The sequence below is a fragment of the Felis catus genome, chromosome F1 (assembly GCF_018350175.1).
Source record: "Felis catus isolate Fca126 chromosome F1, F.catus_Fca126_mat1.0, whole genome shotgun sequence".
Lineage (NCBI taxonomy): Eukaryota > Metazoa > Chordata > Mammalia > Carnivora > Felidae > Felis > Felis catus.
In genome coordinates this window covers 4837816-4851334 of record NC_058384.1, presented here as the reverse complement: position 1 = coordinate 4851334, position 13519 = coordinate 4837816, and the positions used below count along the sequence as shown (strand labels likewise).

Sequence of the window (13519 nt, the reverse complement as noted above, 5' to 3'; positions counted from 1 at the left end):
GAAGAACGGCAGAAACGCATGTAGAAAATTCCGGAAATCCCTGGGTATCAGGAGACGATGACCCGAAAGAAACAGAAGATGTGGGGAGGGGGCAGGAGGCGGCCACGGGGGAAGATTCTGTCATGACGCGATGTTTGGCTATTTGCTTATTTCTTGTGGCTTTTGCTCCCGACGAGAGGGTCGGGCTGTCACAGTGAAGCGTGTGGTGTCACCCTGCTTTCATCGTGGGGGCTCTGGGGGTTGTGGGGGCTCCGGGGGTGTGGGGGGAGTAGGGGCCCCGGGGGGTGGGCCAGGGCTTTCACTGGCTTGAGGAAGGGAACTTGGGGATAGTGGCACCTGAACCAGAAAGAAGCAGCCAGAAACCAGGAAGGGGACTGCCTCGGGCTGAACGTTTGCACGCCCGCCAGCTTGGAGGTTCAAAGCTAACGCACCACATGATGGTGTAAGGAGTGGGGGCCCTGGGGAGGTGAGTCGTCCCGAGGGTGGAGCCCTCACCAACACAACTATGCCCTTGCTAGAAGATCCCCCACATGAGGGACCTCCAGCTTCCAGGCCGTGAGAAATAGATGTGTGCTGTTTAAAAGTCGCTTTTTTTCTCAAATATTTATTTTGAGAGAGAGAGAGGGAGAGAGAGAATCCCAAGCAGGTTCCATGCTGTCAGCACAGAGCCTGACCTAGGCTTCGAACCCAGAACCCACGAGCCGTGAGATCATGACCTGAGCCGAGATCAAGAGTCCCGCGCTTAACCGACTGAGCCACTCAGACGCCCCTAAACGTTTGCTGTTTAAGCCCCCTGGTTTGTATCGTTTGTTATGACAGACCGTGCTGAGATGGGGACGGAAAAATAGGAGGTGCTGAGGGGACAGTCAAGGAAGAGGAGACAAAGATTTAAAAAGCAGGTGGGGAGGGGACGGGCCTCAGAGGAAGAGGGGAGGCTGGTCCCAGAACTGGGTTTGGGTGTTGTTTTCTGGTCTGACACAGTGAATTAATATGTTCCTTTCCTGGGCTGACATGACACGTTGTCACAAACTTGGTGGCTTGCGATAGCAGAAATGAATTCTCTTGTAGTTCCAGAGGCCTGAAGTTCAGAGTCAAGGTGTTGACAAGGCCATGCTCCCTCCAGAGTTCTAGGAGGCTCCTGCCTGCCTCTTCCAGTACCCGGTGGCCCCAGGAACTTCTTGGTTTGTGCAGCATCGCCCCAGTCTCTGTCCCTGCCTTCCTGTGGCCTGTCCCCCGTGTCCCCCTGTGTGTGGGGGCGTCTCAGCTCTCCCCTTCTCATCTAAGGACACCAAACACTGGATTTAGGGCTCACCCCTCGGCGAACATGATCTCATCTCCAGATCCTTAATTACATCCGCAAAAACCCTATTTCCAAATCAGGTCACATTCGCAGATGGGGGGACATTAGCACTTGGACATATCTCTTTGGACACCACAGTTCAGCCCAGGGCAATTATTTCCATTGTTTTCACTTATATGCATGGTATTCTCTAGTAGGAGATACTCTTAGGTGTATTGGACAAAATTTAAAGTTCTTTTTTGTTTTTCATTTCGTTTTGCAAAAAAAATAAAAATAAAAAAAATAAAATGAATGGGTCCATAGAAGATATTAAAAATCTGGAGCATGACTGAGAAAAAAGAGAGCGATTGAAACCCCTGAAAGTGAGTACAAATCTCTGATAGAAGTTTCCCTGTGATCTCACCGGATTCCGTGTGGGATGATGTTCAGCAACACATCGCAAGGAAACACATACGATGGTGACATTTTCAGGAATCCCTGCGCTCGGCGAGTTTTCTAGTTGTATATTTGACTCAAATAAATGGCTGTCCCAGCCGTTCATCGATTGAACGAACTCTGAACCCTGCAAGACACGGGTCAGATCCTGTGAAGGGAACCAACCGGAATGTGGCTGAATGTGTCCCAGGAGAGTTGACGATCTGATAGGAGAGGAGGACCTTGTCACTGGAGCCCACGCGGGACAGCCACGGGCATTTGGGGAAGAAGACCGCGCATCCCGTTGGGGAGATCCGCGAAGGGCTTCCTGGAGGGGGTGGCGTGGGGGCTGGGCTTTGCAGGAAGGAAGACTGAGCAGGCGGTCACGGGAGGCAGGCCATTCCAGGCGAAGGCAGAAACAGAGCCTTGAGCGAGAGGTGTCGCGGTGCGCGTGGGGGAACAGGGGTGGTTCGTTTTGGCTGGCGTTGGAGTCTGTGGGAGAACATAGCGGGGATGGAGTGTAGCGAGGTCAAGGGGGGGCCAGCTCATGGAGGGTGTCCAGGGCCACGCAAAGGAGTCTGTTGTGCAGACACATCCTTCTCAGGAGGGCAGTTTGAGGGTTTCCAGTTGGAGAGAGCGGGAGATAGTTGGAAAAAGCACCTCCAAAGGGAGCGTGCCTGCCCCCCAGGGTCCGAGGGCCTGCACGGCGGGAACCGTGCCAGCTCTGGGCAGGGCACGATTCGTGTAAGACTTAGAGGGTGGGGTGAGGCCAGAGGGCCAGGTCCCCCTGGGGACGCTCCCGCCATCACCCAGCTACGAGCGAACGGGCACGGATGGAGGGGAATGGCCACGGGGAGGGAAAACAGCAGAGCAGCTCCCTCTGAGATCTGATTTGTGAAGCGTGGGCTGAACTCCCGGCTCCAGGGGGGCCGGGTTGGGCGGATTTCGAGCTGGACGCTCACTCCTTGTTTAGGTTAAGACAACGCGGGCAACGGTTCTCTCGGCCTCTCCTCCGACAGTGTCTCCCTTGATGAGTTGCTGATTCTGAGGGTGATGCTGATCGTGGTCGACACACGGGCTGAGGTAAGGCACGGACCCCTCCGCCCACCCGGGGCTGGGGTAGGGGTGAGGGTGGGGAGGGGATGGGAGGCCACACTGGAAGTCAGACGGCCCCGTGGACTGATGTGTGAGCTCAGCTTCCCTAAGACCTTGGACTTAGCCTTGCTCCCTCTCCTTCTCTCTCGATTCTCATTCAGCCCACCAGATGCCACCTTCTAGACGTCTTCCATCCTGAGAACATTGTGCTAAGTGAACTAACAGTCACAAAAGGACAAATGTCACTTACAGGAGGTACTTGGAGCACCTCAAGAGACAGAGAGAAAGCCACAGAGACAGAGACAGAGAGACAGAAAGCCACAGAGACAGAACGGTGGGTGCCAGGGGCTGGGGGAGGGAAGCTGGGGACATCGTGTTCAACGAGTTCAGAGTTTCAGTTCAGGAAGATGGAATGTTCTGGAGACGGATGGTGGTGACGGTCGCACAACAGTGTGAATGTGCTTACGGCCATGGAGCTGTACGCTTAAAAATGGCTAAGTTGGTAAATTTTAGGTTATGTGTGGTTTACCGCAATTAAAAAAATACGGACCGACATGTGGATGCTAAAAGAGCCCACAAACATGGCCAGCCCTGACCACGTCCATGGTTACCAGCCTGGGCCAGGCTGCCTTTATCTCCCATGTGGACTGTTATAATGGCATCTGCCTGGTTTTTGCTTCTGCCCTGGCCGCCGTCTTTCTATTCCAAACATCATCTGCTCAAAAACCTCTAAGCACCTCCTTCTGTCACTTGGGAGTAAAAGCTGAAGCCTCTACATGGCCCACACGGCCCCTGGTGGCCCTCTGAGGCCACCTCTGACGCTCCTCCCTCCCCTACAGTGACTTCTTGACTTTGCAGTTCCCCAGATGGGCCAAGCACACTCCTGCCCCAGGGCCTTTGTACCTGCCGTTTCCTCTGCCGGAAGTACTCTTCCCCACAGCTGCGTGCCTTAGCCCTTCACTTCCTTCACCTTTCTTCAGGTTTCAGCTCAAACGGCACCCTAGCAAGGAGCCCTCCCCGACTACCCTGCCCTTTGTCTCCCCCACACCATCCATCTTCCTTGCCTTCACACCAATCAACCCCTGCCATATTTGTTTATTCATTTATTCCCAGTTTGCTGCTCCCACTAAAATGTAAGTTCCAGGAGGGCAGGTCTTCTTCTGTTTGGTTTGCTGCTGTATTCCTAACACCCAGGACAGCGCCTTGCTTGTCTTCAGTGCTGAATAAATAATTATTTAAGGGATGAGTGGGTTGAGACTTCTCACTTCTTAGACAGGGGATTAGCCAGGGGAGCACAAACCACTCCAGGTATCTCCAGCAAGAAGAGATTTAAGTTGAGGAATAAGGGTCTTGCAAAATCACCGGAAGGGTGGGGGTGCAAAGGTAAGGGGAAACCATCATAGCCCTGGGAGGTTTCAGAACCCTCAGGGACCATTGCCAGGGTCACATCTGCTGCAGCACCAAGGCACAAATTCCCTGGGAAATGAGGCCCTTGCAAAAGTCCTGTCCGCCATGTTTGCCTCCTCCTGAAGCGGGAGCCGCATCTTCTATGTGGCTTCTAGACAGCCACATCTCTCTCTCCCATCTTCCTGATGTCACTTGAGTGCTCTCATTGGTACAGCCTAACCCGGAATCCTCCTGGTTGGTATTCTGGGAAGTGTAGTTCTCAGGCTTCCTCCTGGTTGGCATGCTGGGAAATGTAGTTCTTAGCTTCCTCCTGGTTGGCATGCTGGGAAATGTAGTTCTCAGGCCTGCAGTGCCTGCCATGAAGGGGGAGTATTCAAGAGTAGGGAACAGGGCTGACATCCCATGGAAGGCAGAGAATGTCTACCCTCTTTGTTCTTCCTGCTTTATTCCCTTTGATGAAAGAGTGATCTCACAGATCGGAGTCTGTCAGATTTTGTTGTCCCACGTCACATGTGGTAGGAATGTTCTGCCTCACATTTTCAGAAGGTAATGATTATGAGCTAGAATTTACGGAGCTCTGTGTCAAGCACTGTACTAAGCCTCTCACAGAAATTACCCAATTTAGTCCTCGGGAGGTGAGAATTATTACCCACTCTCATTCTGTAGGTGAGGAAAGAGGCAATGGAGGCTGAGTAACTTGTCCAAGTTTGCCTAGCTAGAATTTGACGGCGGAGTTTGAGTTTTTAACCCTCAGATCCCACTGCCCTACACGAAAGGTACATACCAGTTCTGGAGAGTTCGGCCACGAGAAGGTGCAGAAGGAGGGAAGGGTTTTGCGAGTCTGGGTGAATTTGTCAATAACAGAAAAACCAAGACTACCTGCACGTCGTCCTCGGAAGCTTGAAAACACACTTCAGGAGTGGTTCTCAAGAAGCATGTCCGTGGGCTCCGGGAATCCCCCAATAGCCACGCCCCTTGCTCACTGTCGCAAAGAAAGCGGAAGTAGAAAAAAACCAACTTGTGATTTGGCATTCGAATGCTTTCCTCGCCGTTTTAGCTCCCTTCGTGATGGTGAGCATATCGTTCAGCCTTCTTGTGTTTTGGACTTCTCATTGGTGTAAATGGAGTATGTTAGGCTTCCCCAATGAAGAATGAGGGGAGGGGGGTCGGACTCACGTACCATAAATTACTCTGAAAATCCAACTGTTGAAGAGTCCTGCTCTGTGCAGGCAGAGATCGCGCATTGGACTAGAGGATCACCGAGGTGTCGTTTACAATTCATCAGTGACGGGCTTGCAGAGGAAGACAGTCACACAGTCCGCTTGATTTTGCAGTCGTTATTTTTACGGTGAAAGCTTGCCTACACTTCCTTAACTTTAAATCCATCACTCTCCCTCTTAATCTCCTAGAACTTGATGTGTTCCTGTCTTTGTTCTCACCCCTGGAAATGGACTCCCTGACACCGGCCTTGTCTTACCGTGGTTATTTTTAGACTTTATACATATTCTAGCTGCTGCTGCAGCCTTCACTGCTACCTGATTCCTCCTAGATTCCTTAATTACTTGTGATCGGACACTACATTGGTCTTTGGGGCTAGAAGACACTCAGAACAGAGTGCAGTGCTTGACGTGAAGTTTGAAGCGAGTTATTTCACAGGAAAAGGAAAGCACTGGAATACCGATATGCATTCATTTCCATCATCAACGTGCGTTATTAAGAGCCACACCCAGTGCTGTCCTGAATGTTAGGGATGTAAAGATTAAGGACATGGCCACTGGCCTCGAGGAGCTCACAGTGGGTATCATGCACATGATTTTGAACACTTTCATGCACATTTCAAATCTTAAGTTGGACCGTCTTAGCAACCACCGCATGCCTTAGCTTTGCACCGTGGCTATAGAACCCTAGGCTTACTAGGGACAAAGACAAATGGAAGCAGACGTGGGGACAGCTTCCACCCAGCGTTGCTGTTATGCAGCTGGATGCTGGATGCTCGGTGATGAGGGATGGCAGGGGAGATAAGACGCAAGAGCGAAAGTTTATTATTAATTTTGAGCCAAATCTCTCTCATTCGTCTTGTAGGGAAAATTGCTTTCTGGTTGTCAAGCACTCCGAGTCTGGCATTCCAAGTCCACCCCCTTGGTGTCAGAAGTGTGATGCTTTGGCTTGCTCCGTGCTTTTTGTTTTCTCGCACTTCTGAGACCCCGCATCTTGACACATTCTTTCAGTTCCTTCAGGAGCTTTGGCAACACCTCTCCGTGCAGCGCAGCTCAGCATTTCATTTGTTGCTGCAGATTCCTCCTTAAAGATTGTGCATAAGGATGACGGCTAAGGCGAGAGCCAACGCTTGGTCCCGGGCCTCCCTCCCTGCCTGGGGCCCCGGGGAGGGGAGTCACGCATCACAGTTTGTGGCCTCAGGCCTCGGGTTGTGCTTTCCATCCACGCCCCCGGCCGTGTTCATCCGAGAGATGAGATTGTAAGATTTGCTACAGGAAAAGCTTGGCTATAATAAATATCTGGCATCGCTAGTGGGATCTCTTCACCCACCAAGTAAGGGCAACTCTCCAAAGGCCATCTTGTACTCCAGGCACGGCTTCTGTTCTGTGAGACCTGGGTGTTCGCTGTTCCTCCTCCTTCTGAACCTCCTTCTCACTAGAGGGAGTTTTTCTTTCTCTTTCTATGCATTTTTGGTCCTGGGCCAGTATGGAGGCCAGTTGACCCAAAGCTACACAGGGTTTCTTCCACTCGGAATAACAGCCTCTGTTTTTTGTTATTGCTTCTTTAGCTGCCTGTGACTCAGTCTTCAGGGGAAGGGGTCTCACCCACAGGACCTAGCGCACAATGGGCATTTAATGGTCGTCAGTTTTATTCGTGTGCTCTGGGAAGCCCTGCCCCCGACATTGCACCCGGCTGCCTGCTACCGAGCGGAGAGTCAGATCAGCCAACAGGCCGTGGGCCGGGATTTCTCTGGGCGCATCCTCATTCTCCTGGGACTTGGTTTCCTCATTCTTGATGTGGGAGTGAGAAGGCTGCCTCCCTCACAGGTGGCTGCAAGGAATTATAAACCAATAAAGTGATTGCTTGGCATATGGCTGAATGTCAAGGGCAATATAAATGCTTAATCTCATTTATTCAGTAGTAGTTGGGCGGCCACGTGAATGTTGCTGTGGAAACCATAACTCCTCAATTCCCTGATACTTGTCGATGTTGTTGTTTTTAAATGAGGCTTTAAATTTAAATCCTGTGACATATATATATATATATATATATATATATATATATATATATATTAGAAAAGTAACAAGAAGGATCATGCTTGATCTCAATCACAGCCTTTTAATAAGAAACAGTGTGAGCGGCCGTGGTCTCCCCCACCCAGGAGCATCTGTGCTCCAGTTATTCTCACCGGATCTCTCTTTTTGTTCAAGGTCATGGCTCTATTCATTCATGCATCCACGCACCCACGCACCAACCCATCCATCCACCCACACACCCACCCATCTACCCACTCACATCCCCACCCTCAGCCCCACCCCCCCACACCCAGCCATTCATCCACCCATCCACCCACCCACCTATGCCCCCTCCCACATACCAACCCCTCTATCCATCTACCCACCCATCCATCTACCCGCCCACCCACCCATCTATCCATCCATCTACCCACCCACCCACTCATACACTCCCCCCTACCAACATCCCCCCCCACCCATACACCTACCCATCCCTTCACCCACCCACCCACCTTCCCGTCTATCCATCCACCCACCCACCCACCCACCCACTCTCTGAGCATCAGTCAGCATACCAACCCACCCATCCACCCACTGATCCATTCACCCAGAAACACTGCATTGCCAGCTCATGAGTTAGAAATGGGACCAAGCGTGAATGACTCAGAACCAGTGGTTTCACAGCGAAGTCGCAGCCCGGAGAGAATGTTTGGGGCGGCGGGAACACGCGATGCCAGAATGTGTGCAGCCGGTGCAAACAAAGGCAGAGGCCACAACAAAAGGAGCGGTTGCTGATGTGAGAGCGGAGGCTTCAGCAGTTCAGAGCAGGACAGGGGCTCCTCCCGATGGTACCCCGGGCTCAGGCAGCACCCGGCTGGGAGATGCCCACGGAAGGTGCGCTGGTTGGAAACATCGGTCCTGAGTTGAAGCCCTCATTGGAGGAACTCCGGGAATCCCACCCCTCCCGTTTGCTCTCCTCTGAAAACAGGGTCTTCACCTGGCTACCCCCCTCCACCGAGGTCTTTGAAGCTCTTCCCTGAGCTGTGTGTGCCTTTCGGCCCCTTGCCTCCTCGTGGCTGGCTGATGGCTCCCAGTGACTCCTGGTTGCTCCCATGGCTGAGCAGACAGCCCGCTCCTACTTGCTCTGGTGGTTCCACACCGAGATCCTACTAGCACCACTTGTTTTTAAAGCACCCGTTCCCAGTTTGGTTTCCGGTCCTCAGTTCCCACCAGCAGTCGGCCAGTATCGCCTGGTGCCCTCCCTGTTGGGGACCCCTGTGGGGGTCCGCTCTGGTTGATGTGACGATGGCCGCCGTGCCGGGGTTCCTGGAGTGGCACACAGGTGAACCTTCTTCCTGGGGATTCTGGTTCAGAGGGTCGTTCTGGCCGTATCCCTTCAAAATCAAACACACCCCCCTCCTCCCACGTGCCTTGGGTTGAAAACACTATTTCCACGTGGTTCTTGTCCCACTCACAGGTCTGCAAGCCAGCCTCGACACCTCCTCCTTCCCCCACAGGCCTCCACGTCTCCACGTCGAGCTGGCTGAGTGCTGATGGTCCAGAACAGATTCCTCGTTCCCACTCCATTTGGCCTTTCCTGTCACTTTTTGTTTATTTATTTTTAGTTTTCCTTAATGTGTATTTATTATTGAGAGACAGAGCATGAGCATGGGAGGGGCAGAGAGAGAGGGAGACACAGAATCCGAAGCGGGCTCCAGGCTCCGAGCCGTCAGCACAGAGCCCGACGCGGGGCTCAAACTCACAAACCGCGAGATCGTGACCTGAGCCGAAGTCGGACACTCGACCGACTGAGCCACCCAGGCGTCCCTCCTGCCGCTTTTTAAAAACAGCTTTCTTGGGATACATTTTACACATAAGAAAAGTCACCCTGCTCGCATGCACCCTTGTGTTTTTGTTTTCGTAGACGTGCTGGTGGCTGACATCATAAGGCCGTTTCCAAAAGACTGTGAGCTCCCTTGGGCCAGCTAATCCCTGCCCCTCCCTGAGCCCCAGCAACCGCTGACCTGCTTTCTGTCTCCACTGTTTGCCTTTTCTGAGCATTTCCTATGAATACAACCCTACAGTGGTGTGGTCTCTCGGGTGCTTTCTTTCACTCAACCCAAGGCTCGTGAGGTGCATCTAGGGGCCAGACTGCGTCAGAACTGCTGGTATTGTTACCGCTCCGTGTTATTCCGTCGTATGGAGATAGCACGTTCCGTGCAACTGACCGTAGACGTTTGGTTGTTTCCGCTTTGGGGCTATGACGAATGATGCTGCTGTGAACGTTCGTGTGCAAGTTTTTGTGCGGACTTGTTTTTTCTTTTTTGTTTTTTTTTTTTTCTTCTCTTGGGTCGATACTTAGGAGTAAGAAATAATGGGTAGGACAGGAATTTGATATTGAACTTTTTGAGAAATTGCCAGACTGTTTTCCAAAGTGGGCACACTGTTTTACGTTTCCAGCAGCAATGCACGGGAGTTCCCATTTGTCCATATCCTCAACGATAGTAGTTACTGTGTCCTTTTTCATTTCATTATAGCTGTTCCAGTGGCACCTCGTTATGGCTTCTCATTTCCATTTCCATGATGACTAATGGTGCTGACCATTATTTCGTGTGCTTATTAGCTATTTGTGCACTTTACAAAAAAAATTTTTTAATGTTTATTTATTTTTGAGAGACAGAGAGAGAGGGAGACGGAGTGTGAGAAGGGGAGGGGCAGAGAGGGAGGGAGACACAGAATCCGAAGCAGGCTCCGGGCTCCGAGCTGTCGGCACAGAGCCCGACGCGGGGCTCGAACTCACAAACCGCGAGATCATGACCTGAGCCGAAGTCAGACGCTTAATTGAGCCACCCAGGTGCCCCTTTGAAGGCATTTTTAGCGGCTGCATGGTACGCCATGGTCTGATGACGGCGTAAGGTATTAAACCCATCCCCTACAGATGCACGTGTAGGTTATTTCTCTTCCTTCATAATTATAAACAGTGATTCATGGGATGCCGTGATCCCTTGTGATAAATGGCGGCATGGTCCGTGGTCGTCACATCTGGTGCCCAGTGTCAGCGGGCTGAGCACTCATTGTCTGATCCTCCTCTCTGACTTTAGTAACTGGCCTCCCCCCCCCCAATCCTGAATGCAAAATGAAAATAACGATAAAACATCTATCACTCCAGCCCCACAAATTCACACCCTTTCTCTGTCTCTGCCCTTATCCACTTCGGACTGAAATCACACTTGGAATTTAGCCCCAAGGATGAAATGATCAGCGATTGAAGTGATCGTCTGAGAGCGGAGAACCTTCTTCCTTAGCCTGCAGGGTAACCACGCTCCTCTCCTCTGACACTGTCATAGTGGCCAAGCAGGCCCGTGAAAGTTACCAGCTTGCTGATGACTCCTTGGCAGCGCACACGTGATCATATGGCCCCCGGGACACCAGTCGATCAAATGCAAATATTGTTTGCATATTCATCAAGAGACCACACGGACAGTGCAAGCTGCTTCAGTTTATCTTTCAAGGAGAAACTCAGCTGCCTCTGGCACGTGCACGGCCCTGGCTCCATTGGCACGTCTGTGCCTGAACCGATATGGAGGTTATGTCGAAAGAAAAATATCAAAGAGGAGGGGACTCTGTTACCTGTCGCCCTCTGCTTAGCATTTAGAAGTTGCCAGCCTGATCGTGTTTTTCTTTTTCTCTTTTTTAATTTTTTAAAACATTTTTGCAAGACAGAGAGAGACAGAGCATGAGCAGGGGAAGGGCAGAGAGAGAGGGAGACACAGAATCCGAAGCAGGCTCCAGGCTCCGAGCCGTCAGCACAGAGCCTGACGCGGGGCTCGAACTCACGGACCGCGAGTTCATGACCTGAGCCGAAGTCGGATGCTTAACCGACTGAGCCACCCAGGAGCCCCTATGTTTTTCTATTTTTGATTTATTCTTTCTGACTTTCAAAAATACAGTGACGTCATATATTTTAGCTATAAAACCTACGAGCTACTTGTCCCCGAGGTGTAAATAACGAGAAAACTAAATTTTCTGGCAATATACAAGTCCATGAAACATTCCCAAAGAAGTTACATCCATTTAATAATTAAGTAACAAAGAATATGACATAAGAATTTCATTCTTTTTTAATGTTTATTTATTTATTAGAGAGGGAGAGCACGCACAAGTAGGGTAGGGGTATAAAGAGAAGGAGAGAGAGAATTTCAAGCCGGTTCCACACTATGAGCACACGGCCTGATGTGGGGCTCGATCTCATGAACTGTGAGATCGTAACCTGAGCTGAAATCAAGAGTTGGAGGCTTGGGGTAACTGGGTGGCTCAGCCAGTTAAGTGTCCAACTTTGGCTCAGGTCATGATCTCATGGTTTGTGGGTTTGAGCCCCACTATGGGCTCTGTGCTGACAGCTTGGAGCCTGGAGCCTGCTTCGGATTCTGTGTCTCCCTCTCTCTCTGCCCCTCCCCTGCTCACCTCTGTCTCTCTCTGTCTTGCAAAAATAAATAAAATGTTGAAAAAACACCCAAAGATTTGGAGGCTTAACTAGCTGAGTTACCCAGGCACCCCAAATTTCATTCATAGCCAAGTAATAGGCCTTGCAAATTTTTTTTTTTTTTTTTTTTTTTTGCACTTTGTACTTACGGATATAACAGGGAGATACTGTTTCACTCGGGGAATCAATGGAATAAATACATTGGTGTTTATAGAAGCTCTTGGCTTTCAAAAGTCAGTATGTGATATTTTCATTCATAAGATAAGGTGTGTGTATGTGTGTTGAAGTAATGCTATTAAAGTCCTTGAATGTATATATATTTACATAGATTTTTCTATCAGTGAAGGGTTTGGTTGCATCATTAGAATCCTCAGTCCAACAGAAAATAAAGTTATAGTTAGACTGTTTACACTTGATCTTAGCCAAAAGATTGAGAAATGATATATAGTTAGACTCTTTAGAGACTAACTTTTTAAAATTTATTTAAAAAAATTTTTAATGTTTATTACTTTTGAGAGAGAGGGAGAGGGAGAGGGAGCAAGCAGGGGAGGGGCAGAGAGAGAGGGAGACACAGAATCAGAAGCAGGCTCCAGGCTTCGAGCTGTCAGCCCAGAGCCCGACACGGGGCTCGAATCCACAGACTGCGAGATCATGACCTGAGTGCAAGTCAGATGTTCAACTGCCTGAGTCACCCAGGCGCCCCTTTAGAGACTAACTTTTTAGACTTCTTACAGAATAAAACCCCTCAAAACCACAAGAATTCTAAAAACCTAAGGTAGACTTGAGAAAGCCACCATTAAAACAAACATCGGGGAGTACTTTATATATGATTGAATTTCCCAAAGAAAACAATTACAATCTGGATAACAGCAACCAAGAGCCTATTTTTAAATTTATTTTTAATGTTTATTTATTTTTGAGACAGAGAGAGACAGAGCATGAGCAGGGGAGGGGCAGAGAGAGAGGGAGGCACAGAAGCTGAAGCAGGCTCCGGGCTCTGAGCTGTCAGCACACAGCGCGACACGGGGCTCGAACTCACGAACTGTGAGATCGTGACCTGAGCTGAACTCGGACGCTCAACTGACTGAGCCACCCAGGCGCCCCAACAAAGAGCCTATTTAAAGGCACAGGAGAGTGGCCAGAAGTAGGCAGCCGCCAGTGGGGAGTCAAGGGTTCAGCACCTGAAAGAAAGGTTCTATGGGTCTGGCCCAGTCTGCTGGCCACAGTGGCCATATCACTCCAGGAGAAAGCCAGTCTTGCTGGTGTGAGGCCTGGCCTGGTGGAGTTAAGGGCTGTTGCTAGAAAGGGAGAAGGAAAATCTTGGAAAGGAGAGAGGCAGCCCTAAAACCTGCAATTTCCCCAAGTCCTTAGCTTGTGAATTCTGTATACACGGGTGAGCTACAAGAAGTCCAGGGAAAACAGCATCTGGAAGCTGAAAGGATTGATTTCACCGTAGGGGAGCAGATCTTGGAACGTAAGTCCCAAGTTAGAGGGTCTGGCAAACACTTTGGGCTTTTTACAGAAACCCCAGAAGCGCCACACTTAAAATTTTTTTTAATGTTTATTTATATTAGAGAGAGAGAGAGA

The 13519-nt window shown here is 50.3% G+C and overlaps 1 long non-coding RNA gene across 1 annotated transcript; it reads left to right on the top strand.

The window, feature by feature from the left end:
- The first annotated feature begins 302 nt into the window (after positions 1-302).
- On the top strand, positions 303-11119 carry LOC109495521. The gene is made up of 3 exons (XR_006591862.1): positions 303-2797; positions 2971-3143; positions 10691-11119. It is a non-coding gene; the product is annotated as an uncharacterized LOC109495521 (long non-coding RNA).
- The last annotated feature ends 2400 nt before the right edge of the window (positions 11120-13519 follow it).